Source organism: Talpa europaea, assembly GCF_964194135.1.
Source record: "Talpa europaea genome assembly, chromosome: 5".
NCBI lineage: Eukaryota > Metazoa > Chordata > Mammalia > Eulipotyphla > Talpidae > Talpa > Talpa europaea.
Window position 1 is genome coordinate 79,601,843 of NC_140071.1, and position 17,984 is coordinate 79,619,826.

The window sequence follows — 17,984 nt, forward strand, 5'->3', positions numbered from 1 at the left end:
GAGAGGTCTGCTGTGCCATGTGGGTAGCTCCCTGGCTGGGATCGAACTCGTGCTGCAGTGGCTGCAGATAGCTTGACATGTTGTATCTTAATCTCTTGCACCACCAGGGAGGCCCAAGACAGTATACATTTTAATACCTTACTGAAATTCCCATAATACAACTGATTATCTTGCCTATGGTAAGTCATTTTTCATTATTTCAAAAAGTAATCAAGTAGAGATTCCTGATTCAAACACTGGCATTTGTGTGCCTGGCCTATAATACACTCTCACACTCTCTCACAAGTACAATGTGTTTAAAATATGTTGAATGAAGCAACAGATATGTGAGATATGTATCTGTGTGTATAAATATACCTTGTTTTCTACTAATGCGCATCTATATGTATATATATGAGACTATATATAGTCATGTATAGTCTATATATAGTCATATATAGTCATATGTATGTCTATATATACATATATATGTATGCATATATAATCAAACCATCATAAATCATATTGCTTTTGGAGAAAGTGTTAACTCATTGCAATATAAGATTAGTATTTGAAATCATCACCACAGAATCTTAGATAAATGTTGAGCAATCAAATAATCATTCAAAAAGGCCAGAAATCAAAGATAAATACTACAGAATTACCCTTAAAAATTTTAACATCTAAAAAGGGAGAAATACAAATAAACTCTGTATTATAATACTGCCCATATAGCATGGTAACTGAATTTCATGTTTGCACAATTACATCTAAATAACCACTAGATAATAAGTGATAAGAGTAAAATTAAATTCATTCTTCACTGTGGTTTGGAGATATATATATATATATATATATTCATCTATCAAACCATCATATGTCTGAGGCCATCTGTATTAGAATTTTTTCAGCAGGGCGCACCATCAATATAAGCCCTTCTTTTTAAAAAATATTTATTTATTTATGCACACAAGGGCTGTGCAGGCCAGAGGTTTGAGGGGGAGGTAAGAGGATTCACCAGAGACAGAGTGGGGAGCAGAATAAGCAGATTGACTGAAATACACTGCTGAAGGGAGCAGCAGGTGAGACAGAAGAGGTCTGCTGTACCATGTAGGTTAGCTCCCTGGCCAGGGATCAAACTCATGCTTCAGTTTCTGCCAATAACTTCATAATGTTGAGACTTAGCCCCTTGTGTCACCAAGGAGGCCCAATATATAAGCCCTTCTTAAAAATAAACATTTTTGTTGGTGGTGTGGATTGGGAGTTGCCACATGCCAAATCCTGAGATCATACTTGTTTTCAAAGACACACTTCACAGGAAAAAATAAAGAAGAAGCAAAACCATCGATGACTGTCTGAAACACAATAATGAAATTATTATTCTTGTTTGTCAATACCCAGGGTACCTCTCTTAACAGAAGTCCAAACTCATGTCCCAGACATGAAGTATTTAAGCATCCTATATAGGTAGTTTGCTTCATCAATGTCTCAAAATCACGTAAATGATTAGTGGACTAAACTTGTTATAAAATTAAAATCTTTGTTTCCTGTTTTCTATGCTTACTCAATTATAAGGATTGATCTACTAACATTATAAACTGATTAAATTCTAAATGCTTAGACTTTGTGCATATTTTTAAAAAACTCCAATTCATATCAATAATCACCTTACCTATAAATGGACTGAACTCACCATTCAAAAGGTACTGAGTGACAGTTTAGTTTTAAAAAGCAAAGCCCAACCCACCAAACATAGTCAGAGGTGCTACACCAAGGGTGGAGGCAACAACTGCCAAGTACACGAAGTCAACAGTCAAAACCTCCAAGGCAGATGTCACAGGCCACAGCTGAGTACTATGAGGCCCTAGGAAGATTATGCTCCAAGCCGTAAGTTGGGAGAAGTCACATGCTGTGGAAGCCTTACAAGAGCAAAGGAATAGCAAAACCAGAAGGAAAAAAACAAAACAAAACAAAACAGAAGCACTTGAATACTAGTGAGTACTATACCATAGAAGAAGAATAAGGCTCCCAAACTCCAAGTCAACACAATATAAGAGCTGTATTTCCTATCAGATAACAGAAACAGAATTCAAAATGACCATTATATTTTCATCTTGGTTATAGTCCCCATATAATTCCCACCCTCCCTGTGTGGGTGGGAATAGTATGGGGACTATACCAAGATTAAAATGCATACATTGTACAAAAATGAAAAATGAAGTAAACAATACATACAATTAAAAAAAATAATAAATTAATAAAATTAAAATAAAAAAAAAACACAAAATGACCATGATAAAGAAAAGGAGAAAATTCATAAAAATAAATGAATGCACTGAGAAATTAAAGTCAATGAAAAGGTCAAAATTGAAGCTTTAGAGAACAGGGACTTTCACCTTAGCAAAGACTGCTTGAAAATTTGGGAAGACTCCCCCCACAGCCAGAGGTGAGCTGGGAAGTGACCCCACACAAGGCCCCCTCTGGCCAGCAGTCTGGAGCCCAGAGGGGAAGCGGGCAGCCACCACAGGGTCAGACCCGGCACAGGGAAGTGGTCTTCCAACTATCCATTTTAGAATAGGGACTTTTGCCTCAGCAAAGACTGCTTGAAATTTGGAGAAGGCTTCCCCCACAGAGAGAGGTGAGCTGGGAAGCACGCCCATACCAGGCCTTGTCTGGCCAGCAGTCTGAGCCCAGAGTGGGGGTGGGCAGCCACAGAGGGGGCAGACCATGGGCGCAGGAAAGTGTGATTCTGACTCACCATTTTAGAATAGGGACCTTCGCTTCAGCAAAGACTGCTTGAAACTGGGAGAAGACTCCCCCCACATCCAGAGGTAAGCTGGAGGTAGCACCCATAAGACAGGACCCATCTGGCCAGCAGTCTGAGCCCAGAGGGGGAGCAGGAAGCCACCAAAGGGGCAGACTGCTGCCACAGGAAAGTGTGATTTCAACTTGCCATTTTAGCATAGGGACATTCTCTTCAGAAAAGACTGCTTAAAACTGGGAGAAGGCTCCCCCAGCAGGCAGAGGTGAGCTGGGAAGCCCCCCACACCAGGCCCTGTCTGGTAGGGAGAGGGGGATCCAGCGATTTGGAGCCCAAAGAGCAATCCAGCCACCCCACCTCCAGAGCAGTCTGTGGGACTTCAAGACACACCTTTGGAATTAAACAAACACAGAAGAGGAAGTACTCTGTGACAGCGACCATTAACATAATCGTATTACCACTCCATTATTGGACTTCTGGCATAATAGCATTTGAGTCAATTGGACCACCAGTTTATGAAATCCCAGAAAGAACACACTGAAAAGATGCTGGCCAGTACCAGCAACACAGTGTCCCAAAGCATAGGACAAATTAGAAAACAAGCAGCAGGGAGAAGAAAAACTACATGCAACCAAGCAAGTCCTTAGGAAAAAGACACACCACAAAAACAAAACTACCCACCTGATTGCAACAAGTGACTTGGAAGAACTTCTGAGCCTTCCAGAAAGAGAATTTAAAATTGCAGTGATTAAAAAACTGACAGACGTCATTAAGCTAAAAAGAAACTTCTCCAAAGAGGAAATGCAAATATGGCCAATAGGCATCTGAAAAATATTCAACATCACTTGTAATCAGGGAAATGCAAATCAAAACTACAATGAAATATCATCTTACACCAGAGGGAATGGCACATATTAAAAAAACAAAACAAAACAAAACAAAAAAAAAAAAAACTAGCATGGGCCTTCCTTGTTGGTGCAGGCAGTTGAACGCAGTGTTGTGAAGCTGTCCAGCCCGGGTTTGATCCCAACCAGCCAGCGAGGTTCCCACATGGTGTGGCTGACCTCTCCTGTTGTGCCTGCTGTTGGGAGGAAACTCTCATGGGTAAGCCAAAGAAAGGAATAACACAATGAACTGAAAAAGGAAATAGGAAGAATTTTAAAGACAAATGGCAATGGCAGACTTTTATTATCAACAATGATGCTAAATGTAAATGGACTTAGTTTGTTAATTAAATGAAAATATCTATTTTAAAAAAAATATTTATATTTATGCATTCAAGAACTGGGGTACAGGCCAGAGGTGTGGGGGATGGGAGGATTCACCAGAGACAGAATGGGAAAAAGAAGAGATGGATTGACTGAAATGCACTGTTGAGGGGAGTAGTGGGAGAAACCGGAGAGGTTTGCTGTGCCATGCAGGTCACCTCCCTGGCCTGGGATTGAACTCATGCTGTGCTGCAGTGGCTGCAGCTAGCTTCCTAGTGCTGTGTCTTAACCCCTTGCACAACCAGGGAGGCCCCAATATCTGTTTTTATTAGGAAAGAGAATCCATACCCTGCTATCTGCAGAAAATGCACCAGAGGTCTAAGATATGGTTGAGGTCTCAAAATAAATGGTAGGAATACAATCTTACAAGCAAATGGTACTGAATGAAAGGCAAGATTGTCCTCTCTCCCTATTTCTCTTCAACATAGAATTGAAAGTCCTACACAGGGCAAATAGAAACAATTAGAAATTCATGAGAAGTTTGTAAAGGGAATCTAATTGGGAAAGCACTAAATCTATCATTTTTTTTTGCTGAAATAATAAATCAGTTCAGGGCCTTCCCGAGCACTGGGTTGCGAAGCTGCCCACAGCCTTTGCAGCACTGGTTCGATCCCCCAGGCTGCTCCCCGGCCCCGGGAGGAGGGTCCCACATGGCACGCAGATCCCTCCTGCCTCCCACTGCTCCCCTCAGCAGTGTATTTTGGACCTTCTGCCTGCTCCCCCCCACCCCCACTCACCCTCCCGCGCTTCTGACTGTACCTAGTGCTTGTATAAATAAATAAATACATCTTAAAAAAAAATCAGTTAAAGAGGAGGTGGGCGGAGCAACATGGCGGCAAGGAGACGCTGCGAGTAAGATCTCCCATTAAAAAAAGTTAATAGGGAGGAAAAGTGGCAGGTCCCAGTGAGAACTGGGACACGGAAGATAAACGGACGACTCCAGCAAACTGCCCAAAGAAGAAAGTTGCCATAAAAGAGGACGAGAAGGGAGGGAAGCGCAGAACCCTGCTCCCCTCCCCCGCCCACAGAGGCAGCACTCTCCGACCTGCAGAGAGGAGGGAAACAACAAACCAAAACGCCCAACAAGAAAAACGGACGCAGCAAGTGGGACTGTGAGTGGAAAGGAACTATTGCAGCCACCACACCCCGTGAACGGGAGCTGAGGCGAACCCTGCAGGATCCGCCGCGGAGGTGAGCTCCAGATGCCATTAAAGAGAGCCCCGCCCCCCAGGAGGAGACCAGCACCAGCACACAGCCCCGGCCGCCGGTAAGCTTGCGCGAAAGCGGCGCTCGGATTGCAGCTGCCCAGGTCCCCGCGCCTGCGACCTAGGCTTGCGGGGAGACAGCGGAGGCCCTCCCTGAGTGAGCAGGAACAAGGTGCCCAGGCAGGGGAGCGGGATTCAAAAGGCGCCATTCCCGCGCCACTGATCTGGGGTACAGCCCGCGTCCTGGAACTGAGGGCTTTGGAACTGAGACCCGGGCGGAGGCCCTCCCTGAGTGAGCAGGAACAAGGCGCCCAGGCAGGGGAGCGGGATTCAAAAGGCGCCATTCCCGCGCCACTGATCTGGGCTACAGCCCGCGTCCTGGAACTGAGGGCTTTGGAACTGAGACCCGGGGCACTTAATTAGGGGCGTGGGTTCCCCACGACGGTGGGGCACAAGGCAGACACAGCACCCCAAAGCCGTTGAGGTGTACCCTACCATCCCCGCTCTGCTCCCTGTCCCACGGGGTGGAAAATCAGCTCCCCAAGGGCTCTAGGAGAGATCTCTGGCGCCACCTAGCGACTTGACCCCAGCACAGGCTACTGAAGGAGCTAGTGGCCAGCTGGGGAGTTAGCCCACACCGGGCCTCTTCCGAACAAGTAGTCTGAGCCCACAGGGAGAGCGAGCACCCACAGCCGGGGCAGACCAGGCGCGCAGAAGAGTGTGCCTGAGACCAGAAGCGCAGGGAGTGTGTCCCACATCACCATTTTAGAACAGGGACATTTCTTCAGTAAAGACTACCTGCAGAAGGCTTCCTCAGGAGCCAGAGGTGAGCGGGGGAAGTTCGCCCACGCCAGACCCCCTCTGGCCTGCAGTCCAAGCCCAGAGGGGAGCAGGAACCCACCGCCGGGGCAGACCAGGCGCACAGGGGAGTGTGTCCCCACATCGGCATTTTAGAACAGGGACCTTTCTCCAGTAAAGGCTGCTTGAAACTGACAGATGACTCCTGGAAGAACCAGAGGGGAACAGAGAAGCCCACCCAAGATGCCGGCCACTCCCAACAACACAGTGTCCCAACGCATACGGCAAATTAGAAAACAGACAGTAGGGAGGAGAAGAACCACACGCAACCTAGCAACTCTCCAGAGAAAAAGCACACCACAAAAAGAAAGCCAGCCCCCAGATTGCAACGACAATAACTTGGAAGAATTTCTGAGCCTTCCAGAAAGAGAATTTAAAATTGCCGTGATTAAAAAACTGACAGAAGTCATAAAGGAAAACAATGATAAGGGAAAAATAATCAACGATCAGAAGAATGCAATTGAGTCCCTAGAGAGGGAAAACAATGGTCAGAAGAAAGAAATTGAGTCCCTAAAGAGGGAAGTAAAAGAAATGCAGGAGATCAAAGAATTAATGGAAGAACTAAAGAATTCTGGGAAAAGCAATGAAAGCAGAATAGATGAAATGGAAGAACGAATAAGTAATCTTGAAGACACAGAAATAAAAAGAACCAAAACAGAAAAGGAAAGAGAAGTACGAAGGAAAAAGAACGAAGAAAGACTTCGGGAACTATCTGACTCCATGAGGAAAGGAAATATAAGAGTTATAGGAATACCAGAAGGAGAGGAGAGAGATGTAGGAACAGAGAAAATATTCAAAGAGATAATTGAAGAGAACTTCCCAAATGTGAAGAAGGAGCTGAAAATTGATATACAAGAGGCAAGAAGAACACCAAACTTCCACGACGAAAGAAAAAATACAGCAAGACACATAATAGTAAAGCTCCCAAGAATCCAGGACAAGGAAAAAATAATGAAGCTGGCAAGAGGGAAGAAACAGATAACATTCAAAGGAAAACCAATCAGGCTGACATCAGACTTCTCCGAAGAAACACTACGGGCAAGGAGAGAGTGGAGGGACATAGTCAACAGACTCCAAGAAAACAGATGCCAACCAAGAATACTCTATCCCGCAAAGCTCTCCTTCCTCTTTGAAGAAAGAATATGGACCTTCCCAGACAAACAGAAACTCCGGAATTTCATTGCAACTAAACCCCCACTCCAAAAAATACTACAAGGAGTCCTAAAGCCAGAACCTCAGAGCGACGAATAACAATGAAAGAAGGCCAAAAAAAAAAAAAGTTATTAAAAGATTAAATAAATAAAAACAAAGGAAAGACAAACACAATGGCAAATACAGATGTTAACATATCAATATTAACTCTAAATGTAAATGGACTAAACTCTTCAATAAAAAGACAAGAGTTGCAGCCTGGATTTAGAAACAAAACCCCACCTTTTGCTGTCTCCAGGAAACACATTTAGCTACAAAAGATAAAAATAGGCTCAAAGTTAAAGGATGGAAAACAATCCTACAAGCAAATGGACCAAAAAAGAAAGCAGGAACAGCTATACTTATATCAGATAAAAGAGATTTCAAACTCAAAAAGATAAAAAGAGACCCCAATGGTCACTACATTATGATCAAGGGGACAATACTTCAAGAAGAAATAACACTCATTAACATATACTCACCAAACGAAGGAGCACCAAAATATATCAGACAACTGTTGTCCTCTCTGAAAACAGACATCAGAGAAAACACATACGTAGTGGGAGACTTCAACACACCACTATCAACAATGGATAGATCAACAAGACAAAAAATAAGTAAAGAAACCAAAGCTCTAAATAAAGACCTAGAGCAATTGGGCTTAACAGACATCTATAGAACACTAAACCCCAAAAAAACGGAGTACACATTTTTCTCAAGCGCACACGGATCATTCTCCAGGATCGATCACATACTGGGGCACAAGACAAACATCAACAGATACACCAAGATTGAAATCATATCAACCATCTTTTCTGACCATGAAGGCATCAAACTAGAAATAAACCATAAAAAGAAGGCAAGGAACTTTCCTACCTCATGGAGATTAAAAACCACACTACTGGAAGACCATTGGACTAATGAGGAGATCAAAGAAGAAATTAAAAAATTTTTTGAATTGAACGACAAGGAGGACACCAATATCCTAAATGTATGGGATGCAGCAAAAGCAGTAATAAGAGGAAAATATATAGCAATAGAAGCTCACATCAAGAAACAAGAAAGAACGCAAAGAAACAACCTAATCTCGAAGCTCAAAGATCTAGAAAAAGAACAACAAAAAAACCCCAAAACCAGTAGAAGAAAAGAAATAATAAAAACCAAAGCAGAAATAAATGAAATTGAAACTAAAAAAACAATCCAAAAGATCAATGAAACCAAGAGCTGGTTCTTTGAAAAAATCAATAAAATAGACAAACCCCTAGCCAGGCTCACAAAGGAAAAAAGGGAGAAAGCACAAATAAACAGGATCATCAATGAAAGAGGAGAAATCACAACGGACACAGCAGAAATCAAAAGAATAATCAGTAACTACTATGAACAGTTATATGGAAACAAGTTTAACAATCTAGAGGAGATGGACAAATTCCTACAACTCTACAATCACCCAAAGCTAGATAAAGAAGAAATAGAACACCTAAACAGACCAATTACAATTAGCGAAATTGAAATGGTAATCAAAAACCTCCCCAAAAACAAAAGCCCAGGACCTGATGGATTTACAAATGAATTCTACCAAACATTCAGAGACGAATTAGTGCCTATCCTTCACAAACTCTTCCAAAAAATTGAGAAGGAAGGGACAATACCAAACACGTTCTATGAAGCCAACATTACACTAATACCAAAACCGAACAAGGACAACACAAAAAAGGAAAACTACAGGCCAATCTCCCTAATGAACACTGATGCAAAAATCCTCAATAAAATTTTAGCCATCGGCCTCCCCGGTGGCGCAGCGGTTGAGCGCTGGGTTGCGAAGCTGCCCGCGGCCTCTGCGGCGCCGGTTCGATCCCCGGCTGCCCCCCGGCCACCGGAGGAGGGTCCCACATGGCGCGCAGACCTCTCCTGCCGCCCGCTGCTCCCCTCAGCAGTGTACTTCGGTCCTTCTGCCTGCTCTGCTCCCCGCTCTGGCTCTGGTGAGTTCTCTCACCCTCCCGCGCTTCTGACTGTACCCAGTGCATGTATAAACAAAACAAACAAACAGACCAGCAAACAAATAAATAAAGCATGCCTCTATACAAAAAAAAAAAAAAAAAAAAAAAATTTTAGCCATCAGAATCCAACAATGTATCCATAAGATAATTCACCACGACCAAGTTGGATTCATTCCAGGGGCACAAGGATGGTTTAACATCCGAAAATCAATCAACGTTATCCAACACATCAACAAAAAGAAATATAAAAACCATATGATAATATCAATAGATGCTGAGAAAGCTTTCGACAAAGTGCAACACCCATTCATGATAAAAGCCCTTGAAATTCTTGGGATACAAGGAACATACCTCAACATCATAAAGGCCATCTATGACAAGCCAACAGCCAGTATCATTCTCAATGGTGAAAAGCTGAAAGCAATTCCATTAAGATCTGGAACAAGACAAGGATGTCCACTCTCACCATTGCTTTTCAATATAATACTGGAAGTCCTAGCCAGGGCAATAAGACAAGAGAAAGACATCCAAGGAATCCAAATAGGAAAAGAAGAAGTGAAACTATCACTATTTGCAGACGATATGATATTATACATAGAGAACCCCAAAAACTCCACAGAAAAGCTAATTCAACTCATCAATCAGTTCAGTAAAGTGGCAGGATACAAAATCAACACGCAAAAGTCAGTAGCCTTCCTATACACAAACAATAAATCTGAAGAAGAAGAAATCAAAAAAACCATCCCTTTTGTTATTGAAACAAAAAAAATCAAATATTTGGGAATAAATCTAACAAAAGAGGTAAAGGACCTATACAAAGAAAACTATAAAACACTGTTAAAAGAAATAGAAGAAGACACAAAGAAATGGAGAGACATCCCCTGCTCATGGATTGGAAGAATAAACATTATTAAAATGGCCATCCTTCCAAAAGCAATATACAGATTCAATGCTATTCCAATCAAAATTTCAATGTCATTCTTCAAAGAAATGGAACAATTATTGATGAAATTCATATGGAATCAGAAAAAACCCCGAATAGCCAAAGCTCTCCTGAAAAAAAAAGAAGGGAATGGAGGCATCAGACTCCCAGACTTCAAACTATACTACAAAGCCATAATCATCAAAACTGCATGGTATTGGAACAAGAACAGACATACAGACCAATGGAATCGAATAGAAAATCCAGAAGTAAACCCACAGATTTATGGTCAACTAATCTTTGACAAAGGAGCAAAGAATATGCATTGGAGCAAAGAAAGTTTGTTCAATAAATGGTGCTGGGATAACTGGGTCGCTACATGCAAAAGAATGAAGCTTGACCACCACCTCACACCATACACAAAAATCAACTCAAAATGGATTAAAGAACTAGACATAAGACCTGAAACCATAAAATATATAGAAGGAAATATAGGCAAAACACTACGTGATTTGCACATCAAAGACATCTTTACAGACACATCACCCAAAGCAGTGATAGTGAAGGCAAAGATAAACAGCTGGGACTACATCAAATTAAAGAGCTTTTGCACAGCAAAAGAGACAATAACAAAAACAAAGAGAAACCCCACCAACTGGGAGAACATTTTTGCACCCAACACTAATGATAAAGGACTGATCACAAAAATCTGCAAAGAGCTGATGAGACTCAACAACAACAAAGAAAATAATCCAGTCAAAAAATGGGCAGAAGAGCTTAAAAGAAACTTCTCTGAAGAGGAAATGCAAATGGCCAACAGGCATATGAAAAAATGTTCAACATCACTTGTCATCAGGGAAATGCAAATCAAAACTACCATGAGATACCATCTTACACCAGTGAGAATGGCACATATTAAAAAAACTAGCAACAACAAATGTTGGCGAGGGTGTGGAGAAAAAGGAACTCTTCTGCACTGTTGGTGGGAGTGCAAACTGGTCCAACCACTGTGGAAAGCTGTGTGGAGATTTCTGGACCTACTAAACATAGAGCTTCCATATGACCCAGCAATTCCACTCCTAGGTATTTACCCAAAGGACACAGAAACATCAATTCCAAAGAACACCTGCACCCCTATGTTTATAGCAGCACTGTTTACAATAGCTAAGCTTTGGAAACAACCCAAATGCCCAAAAATAGATGACTGGATCAAGAAGATGTGGTACATATATACCATGGAATATTACTCAGCATTCACAAAAGATAAACACATGCAATTTGCTGCAACATGGATGGCGCTGGAAGGGATCATGCTCAGCGAAATAAGCCAGGAAGAAAAAGAAAAATACCGGATGGTCTCACTCATAGCAGGAATCTAGAAAACTTAAATAAGGGACAAGGAAAATGAATAACTATAAGAAAGTGAAAATCAAAATCAACAAAAAACTATGAACCAGAGACACTTTTAGGGGGGCGGGGGCGGGAGGGGAGGGATTGGGGTCAGAATGGGGGGCTGCAATTGTATGGGGAATATAACAATAAAATTTATAAAAAAAAATATCAGTTAATTAAAGTTTTAGGTGATAAAATCAATAGACAAAATTCAGTTGCCTTCCTGTACAGAGTGGGCTAGAAGAGGAAGAAATAAAGAAAATAATCCCATTTACAAACATGCCAAATGAAAGTAAAACCTAAGAATAAACTTTAAAAATTAAGTAAAAGACATTTACAAAGAACTCAATAAAACATTATAGTTAATGCAGTGTTTATTGGGGTCTAGTAAAGTGTATCATTAAAGTGTATATTCTGATCCCTTAGTTAGGTTTTCTAAATTCCTGCTGTGAGTGAGACCATCTGGTATTTTTTTATTTTTTTTCTCGCTTATTTCACTGAGCATGATCCCTTCCAGCTCCATCCATGTTGCTGCAAATTGCATGAGGAAAAAGACTAATTATAATAAAGTAAAAATCAAAATCAACAAGCAACTATAAACTAGAGACACACTACTGGGGGCAGGAGGGGAAGGGCATAGGATCAAAACAAGAGTGGTGGGAAATGTATGGGGACTATGACCAAAATGAAAATGCATACATTGTGTAAAAATGAAAAATGATGTAAAATAAATTAAAAAATAATAAAAATGTGTATATTCTGGCTACTTTGGGATAGTAACTAAAAAGTTAGTGTAATCCTCCTTGGAGAAAATTCTAGGAAGTAAATCTTAGCATTGTTTGAAAATTAGTGAAAAAAATATATCCCTAAATTCAAAAAGCTGTGTACTATCTATTACTCCAAGAGTTTTAGGAGGTAGGCATATTTATTCCCATCTCACATATGAAGAAGTTTGGAAACTTAGTAAATTGCCTACATTTATAAGTGTTAGACCTAGGATTTGAATGTAGGGCTTTTGTTTGTTTGCCTCTTTTACTTTATTTTTTATTTTTATCTTTTTTAATTTTTTAAACATCTTTGTTAATATTTTCATAATGTAGTATTTCTCCCCTTAACTGTGCTCACCATACTTTGCCTGCCACCCAACAGCCCACAGTCCTCCACCACACTCCAATCTTCTGCCCCCACCCACTGTTTTTACTCTTTTTGTCTCCCTCTCCCTGGCCTCCAGATTATCTCAGATCTACAGTCTGATTTCTAGAGTCAGTCTTAGCAGTTTGTCTTTGTCTGACCCTTTGTCTGGTTTCTCTATATTATACATATAAGTGAAACCATCTATATTTATCTTACTCCTTCAGACTCACATTGCTTAGAATAATCCCTTCTAGTTTCATCCAGATTGCGGCAAAGGTATGAGTTTATCTTTTTTTGAACACTAAGTAGCTGTATTCTACTGTGTATATGTACCACATTTTCTTTATCCACTTGTGTATTCTGGGACATTGAGGTTGGCTATTAGAAATAGTGCTGCTATAAACATAGGAGTTCAGCTTTCCTTTGAATTAGTACCTTTATGTTCCATGAACAGATATCTTGGAGTGGAATTTCTTGGGTCACATGGTAAATCCATTTTTAGTCTTTTGAGGAATCTCCACACCTCTTTCCATTTGGTAATAAGCCAATTGACATTCCCACCAGCAGTGTATGGGATTCCTTTTTATCCACATCCTTGCTAGCATTTGTTTTTTTGTTTTTTTCTTTAACATGGGCCATTCTCACAGGTGTGAGGTGATACTTCATTGTTATTTTGATTTGCATTTCCCTGATGATAAGTGTTGATGAGCATTTTTTTCCTATGTCTCTTGACTGTTGACGTGTCTTCTTTGGAGAACTGCCTATTTAGTTAATTTGCCTATTTTTTGAATGTGTTTTCTCTTTATTGAGTTGTATAATCAATCTTTTGATCTTCAATAGCAATTCCTTATCAGATGTATGGTGTACAAATTTTCCCATTCACTGTCTTTTTTTTTTTTTCTGTGCAGAAGACTTGTAGTTTGATATAATCCTAAGTGTTTATATTCTCCTTTATTTTCTTTGCTGTTGGAGATATTTCCACAAATATGTTCTGAGATTTATGTCTTGGAATGTTTGCATATTTTCTTTTTATGCATTTTATGGTTTCAGGTCTCAAATCTAAGTCTTTTTTCCATGTTGAGTTGATTTCCAGCTATGGTGACACATAATGGTCTAGTTTCATTATTTTGCATATGGCAGTCCAGTTTTCCCAGCACAATTTATTGAAGAGGCTTTCCTTGTCTCAGTGCATAAACTGTGCTCCATTGTGTGTTAGTTACCCATAAATATGTGATTTTATTTCTGCTATCTCAATTGTTTTCCATTGGTCTTTGTATTTTTTGTGGTACCATATGAGTATCAGTAATCTTTATTCAAATTAATTGAAGAATATCATTAAGATTCTTTGGAGATTGCATTGAATTGATAAATTGTTTTGTGTAGGGTAACCATTTGTCAGCAAATGGATTTTTATGGATTCTTCCAATCCATGAAAATGTATATCTTTCCAATTCTTTGTGTCTTCTCCAATTTATTTTAACTATGTTTTATATTTGTCCATGTAGACATCTTTCACCTCTTTTTTAGGTTTATTAACAGGTACTTATTTTATTTCTTTTGTGAGATTATAAATGGAACAACTTTCCTAATATCAACTTCTAGTTTACTAATTTATATAGATCAGCAATTGATTTTTGTATGTTGATTTGTATATTGCCAATTTGCTGAATAGGTTTATATTTAAATTATTTTTTCATGGAAATTTCTGTGTTCTCTGTATATTATATCATGCACAAATAATGAAAACATTATTTTTCTCCAATTTGGATTACTTTTATGCTTACTTTTGCCTAGTTGCTCTAATTAGGATTTCTAATGCTATGTTGAATAGAAGTGGTGTGCATCCTTGTCTTTTATAGATCTTAGTGGAAAGGCATTTCAGTTTTTCACCATTGAGAATTATATTAGCTGTTGGTTTGTCATACATGGCTTTTATACTGTTAAGATAAGTTCCATTTACACCAAGTTTTTTGAGTGTTTTCATCATAAATGGGATGCTGAATCTTATCAAATACTTTCTCAGCATCTATTAATATGGTATTCTTTTTTTATTTTCTATTTGTTGATGTGGTGAGTTAAATTGATAGATCTTTGGATGTTGAACCATACTTGTGTTCCTGGTATAAATCCCACTTTGCCATAGTTTATCATCATCTTTTTTAATGCATCATTAATTCAATTTTAAGATTTTTTCAGGATTGTGTTATCTGTATTTATTAGCGGGATTGGTCTGTATTTTTCTTTGTGTTGTCTTTGGTTTTAGTTTTATTGTAATATTGGTCTCATAAATGTTTTTGGAAGAATTTTTCTTTCTAGATTTTTTTTTTTTTTTTTTTTTTTTTTTGTATAGAGGCATGCTTTATTTATTTGTTTGCTGGTCTGTTTGTTTGTTTTGTTTATACATGCACTGGGTACAGTCAGAAGCGCGGGAGGGTGAGAGAATTCACCAGAGCCAGAGCGGGGAGCAGAGCAGGCAGAAGGACCGAAGTACACTGCTGAGGGGAGCAGCGGGCGGCAGGAGAGGTCTGCGCACCATGTGGGACCCTCCTCCGGTGGCCGGGGAGCAGCCGGGGATCGAACCGGCGCCGCAGAGGCCGCGGGCAGCTTCGCAACCCAGCGCTCAACCGCTGCGCCACCGGGGAGGCCCTCTTTCTAGATTTTTTGAAAGTCTGAGCAGGGTAAGAATTAGTTCATCTTTGAAGGTTTAGTAGAACTATTTTTTTTGAAAAGATTTATGTATTTATTTTATAAAATCACCGGGCACAGTCAGAAGCATGGGAGGGTGAGAGATTTCACCAGAGCCAGAGCAGGGAGCAGAATAGGCAGACTGATGAAGTACACTGTTGAGGGGAGCAGCGGGCACAGCAGGAGAGGTCTGCACACCATGTGGGACCCAACGGCCAGGGATCTCATTGGCGCTGCAGAGGTCGCGGACAGCCTCCCAGCCCAGCGCTTAACTACTGTGCCACCAAAGAGGCCCAGAACTCATTAAGGAAGCCATCCAGCTCTGCATTTTTTAAATTTTTTTGGCAAGTTTGTTTATTGTTTCAATTTCCTTGCTTGTGATTGGTTAGTTCAGGTTTTCTATTTTTTCCCTATCCAGTCTTAGATGATTGTGTCATTCTAAGGATCTATTCATTTCATCTAGTTTGTTTAATTGTTTGATTATAAATGTTTATCATAAACTCTTAAATTGTCCTCTGAATATCTTCAGTGTCTGTTGTAACTTCTTCATTTCTGATCATATTATTTTGAGTTTTTTTTCCTGATTTTTTCTTAGTGAGCAGAGCTAAAAGTTTGGCTATCTTGTTTATTTTTTTCAAAGAACCAATTTTTTGTTTCACTGATATTTTGTACTTTCTTTTTAATTTCTTTGAAATTCTTTTTATTTTATTTTTATTTTATTTATACAAGCACTGGGTACAGTCAGAAATACGGGAGGGTGAGAGAATTCGCCAGAGCCAGAGAGGAGAGCAGAGCAGGCAGACTGACGAAGTACACTGCTGAGGGGAGCAGTGGGCGTGACAGGAGAGGTCTGCGGGCCATGTGGGGCCCTCGCCAGCAGCCGGGGATCGAACCGGTGCTGCAGAGGCTGCAGGCAGCTTTGCAACCCAGCGCTCAACCGCTGTGCCACTGTGGAGGCCCTCTTTTTAATTTCTATTACATGTATTTCTGCTCTAACTTTAATTGTTTCATTCTTTTAACTTGGTCTATGGATTTTTTTTTTTAATATTTGTTTGTTTATTTATTTATTTATTTATACAAGCACTGGGTACAGTCAGAAGCGCGGGAGGGTGAGAGAATTCACCAGAGCCAGAGCGGGAGCAGAACAGGCAGATTGACAAAATATACTGCTGAGGGGAGCAATACGCATGACAGGAGAGGTCTGCATGCCATGTGGGGCCCTTGCTGGCAGCCCAGGATCAAACTGGTGCTGCAAAGGCTGCGGGCAGCTTCACAGTCCAGCGCTCAACTGCTGCGCCACCAGGGGAGGCCCTGGTTTTTTTTGTTGTTGTTCTTTTTCTTGTTCCTTGAGATGAAAAGATTCATTTTTGTACACTTTCAAGTTTCTTAATGTGTGCCTATATTGCTATATATTTTCCTCTTAGAACTCTTGTTTTGTCCCATACATTCTGAAAGGTTATGTTCTCATTACCATTTGCTTCAAGGTATTTTTTGTACTAATGCTTACTCAGCCTTTTGCCTTCTTTAAGTTTCTCATTAAACCAAAAGTTTTTCAGTAGTGTGTTATTCATTATCTACCAATTAATCTATTTCCTAGTTTTCTTTTTTCAATTGATTTATAGTTAGTGTCTTTATTGTCAAAGAAGACATTTAGTATGATTTATATTTGTTCATGTTTTTCTTGTTACCTAGTATACAGTATAATATACAGTATAATAAACAGTACCTAGTATACAGTATATAGTATACAGTAAAACCTAGTGTAGTACCCTGTAAATGACTATGGAACCACGTGGTTTAGTTCTTCATCTAGGGCTATTATGTCCTTATTTATAGTCTGTCTTTAAAAAAAAAAAAAAGATTTATTTATTTATTTATACAAGCACTGGGTACAGTCAGAAGCACGGGAGAGTGAGGGAATTCACCAGAGCCAGAGAGGGGAACAGAACAGGCAGACTGACGAAATACAGTGCTGAGGGGAGCAGCAGGTGCGGCATGAGAGGTCTGTGCACCATGTGGGACCCTCGCCGTTGGAGGGGATCGAACCTATGCTGTAGAGGCTGTGGGCAGCTTCACAGCCAAGCACTCAAAGGCTGCGCCACCAGCCTTTTTGTCTTATTGATGTGTCCATTTGTAAGAGTAGGTTTCACTGAATTCTCCAACCACATATTATATATTTTCTCTAATATCTGTTTTAAAATTTGATGATAGTTGTCTGATGTATTATGTTACTCCTTCGTTTGGTGGGTATATATTAATGAACATTACATCTTCCTATTGCATTTTTCCTTTGATTATTATAATTTTTCAGTTGGAAGACAATTTTTTTTCTGATATAAGTATGACTGTTCCTGCAATACTTTGGGTGACATTTGCTTTGCAAGATTGGTTTCTATCACTTTACTTTCAGTCTATGTTTATCCTTGAGACTTAGGTGTGTTTCTTGGAGGCATCAGAAGGTTGGATTTTGTTTCCTAGTCCAACTATTTACTATTTTATTTGCTGAGCTCAGACCGTTGGCATTTAGAGTGATTATAAACATGTAAATGTCCATCAATGTCATTTTTTTTTCCTAGTTTTTGGTTCTATATA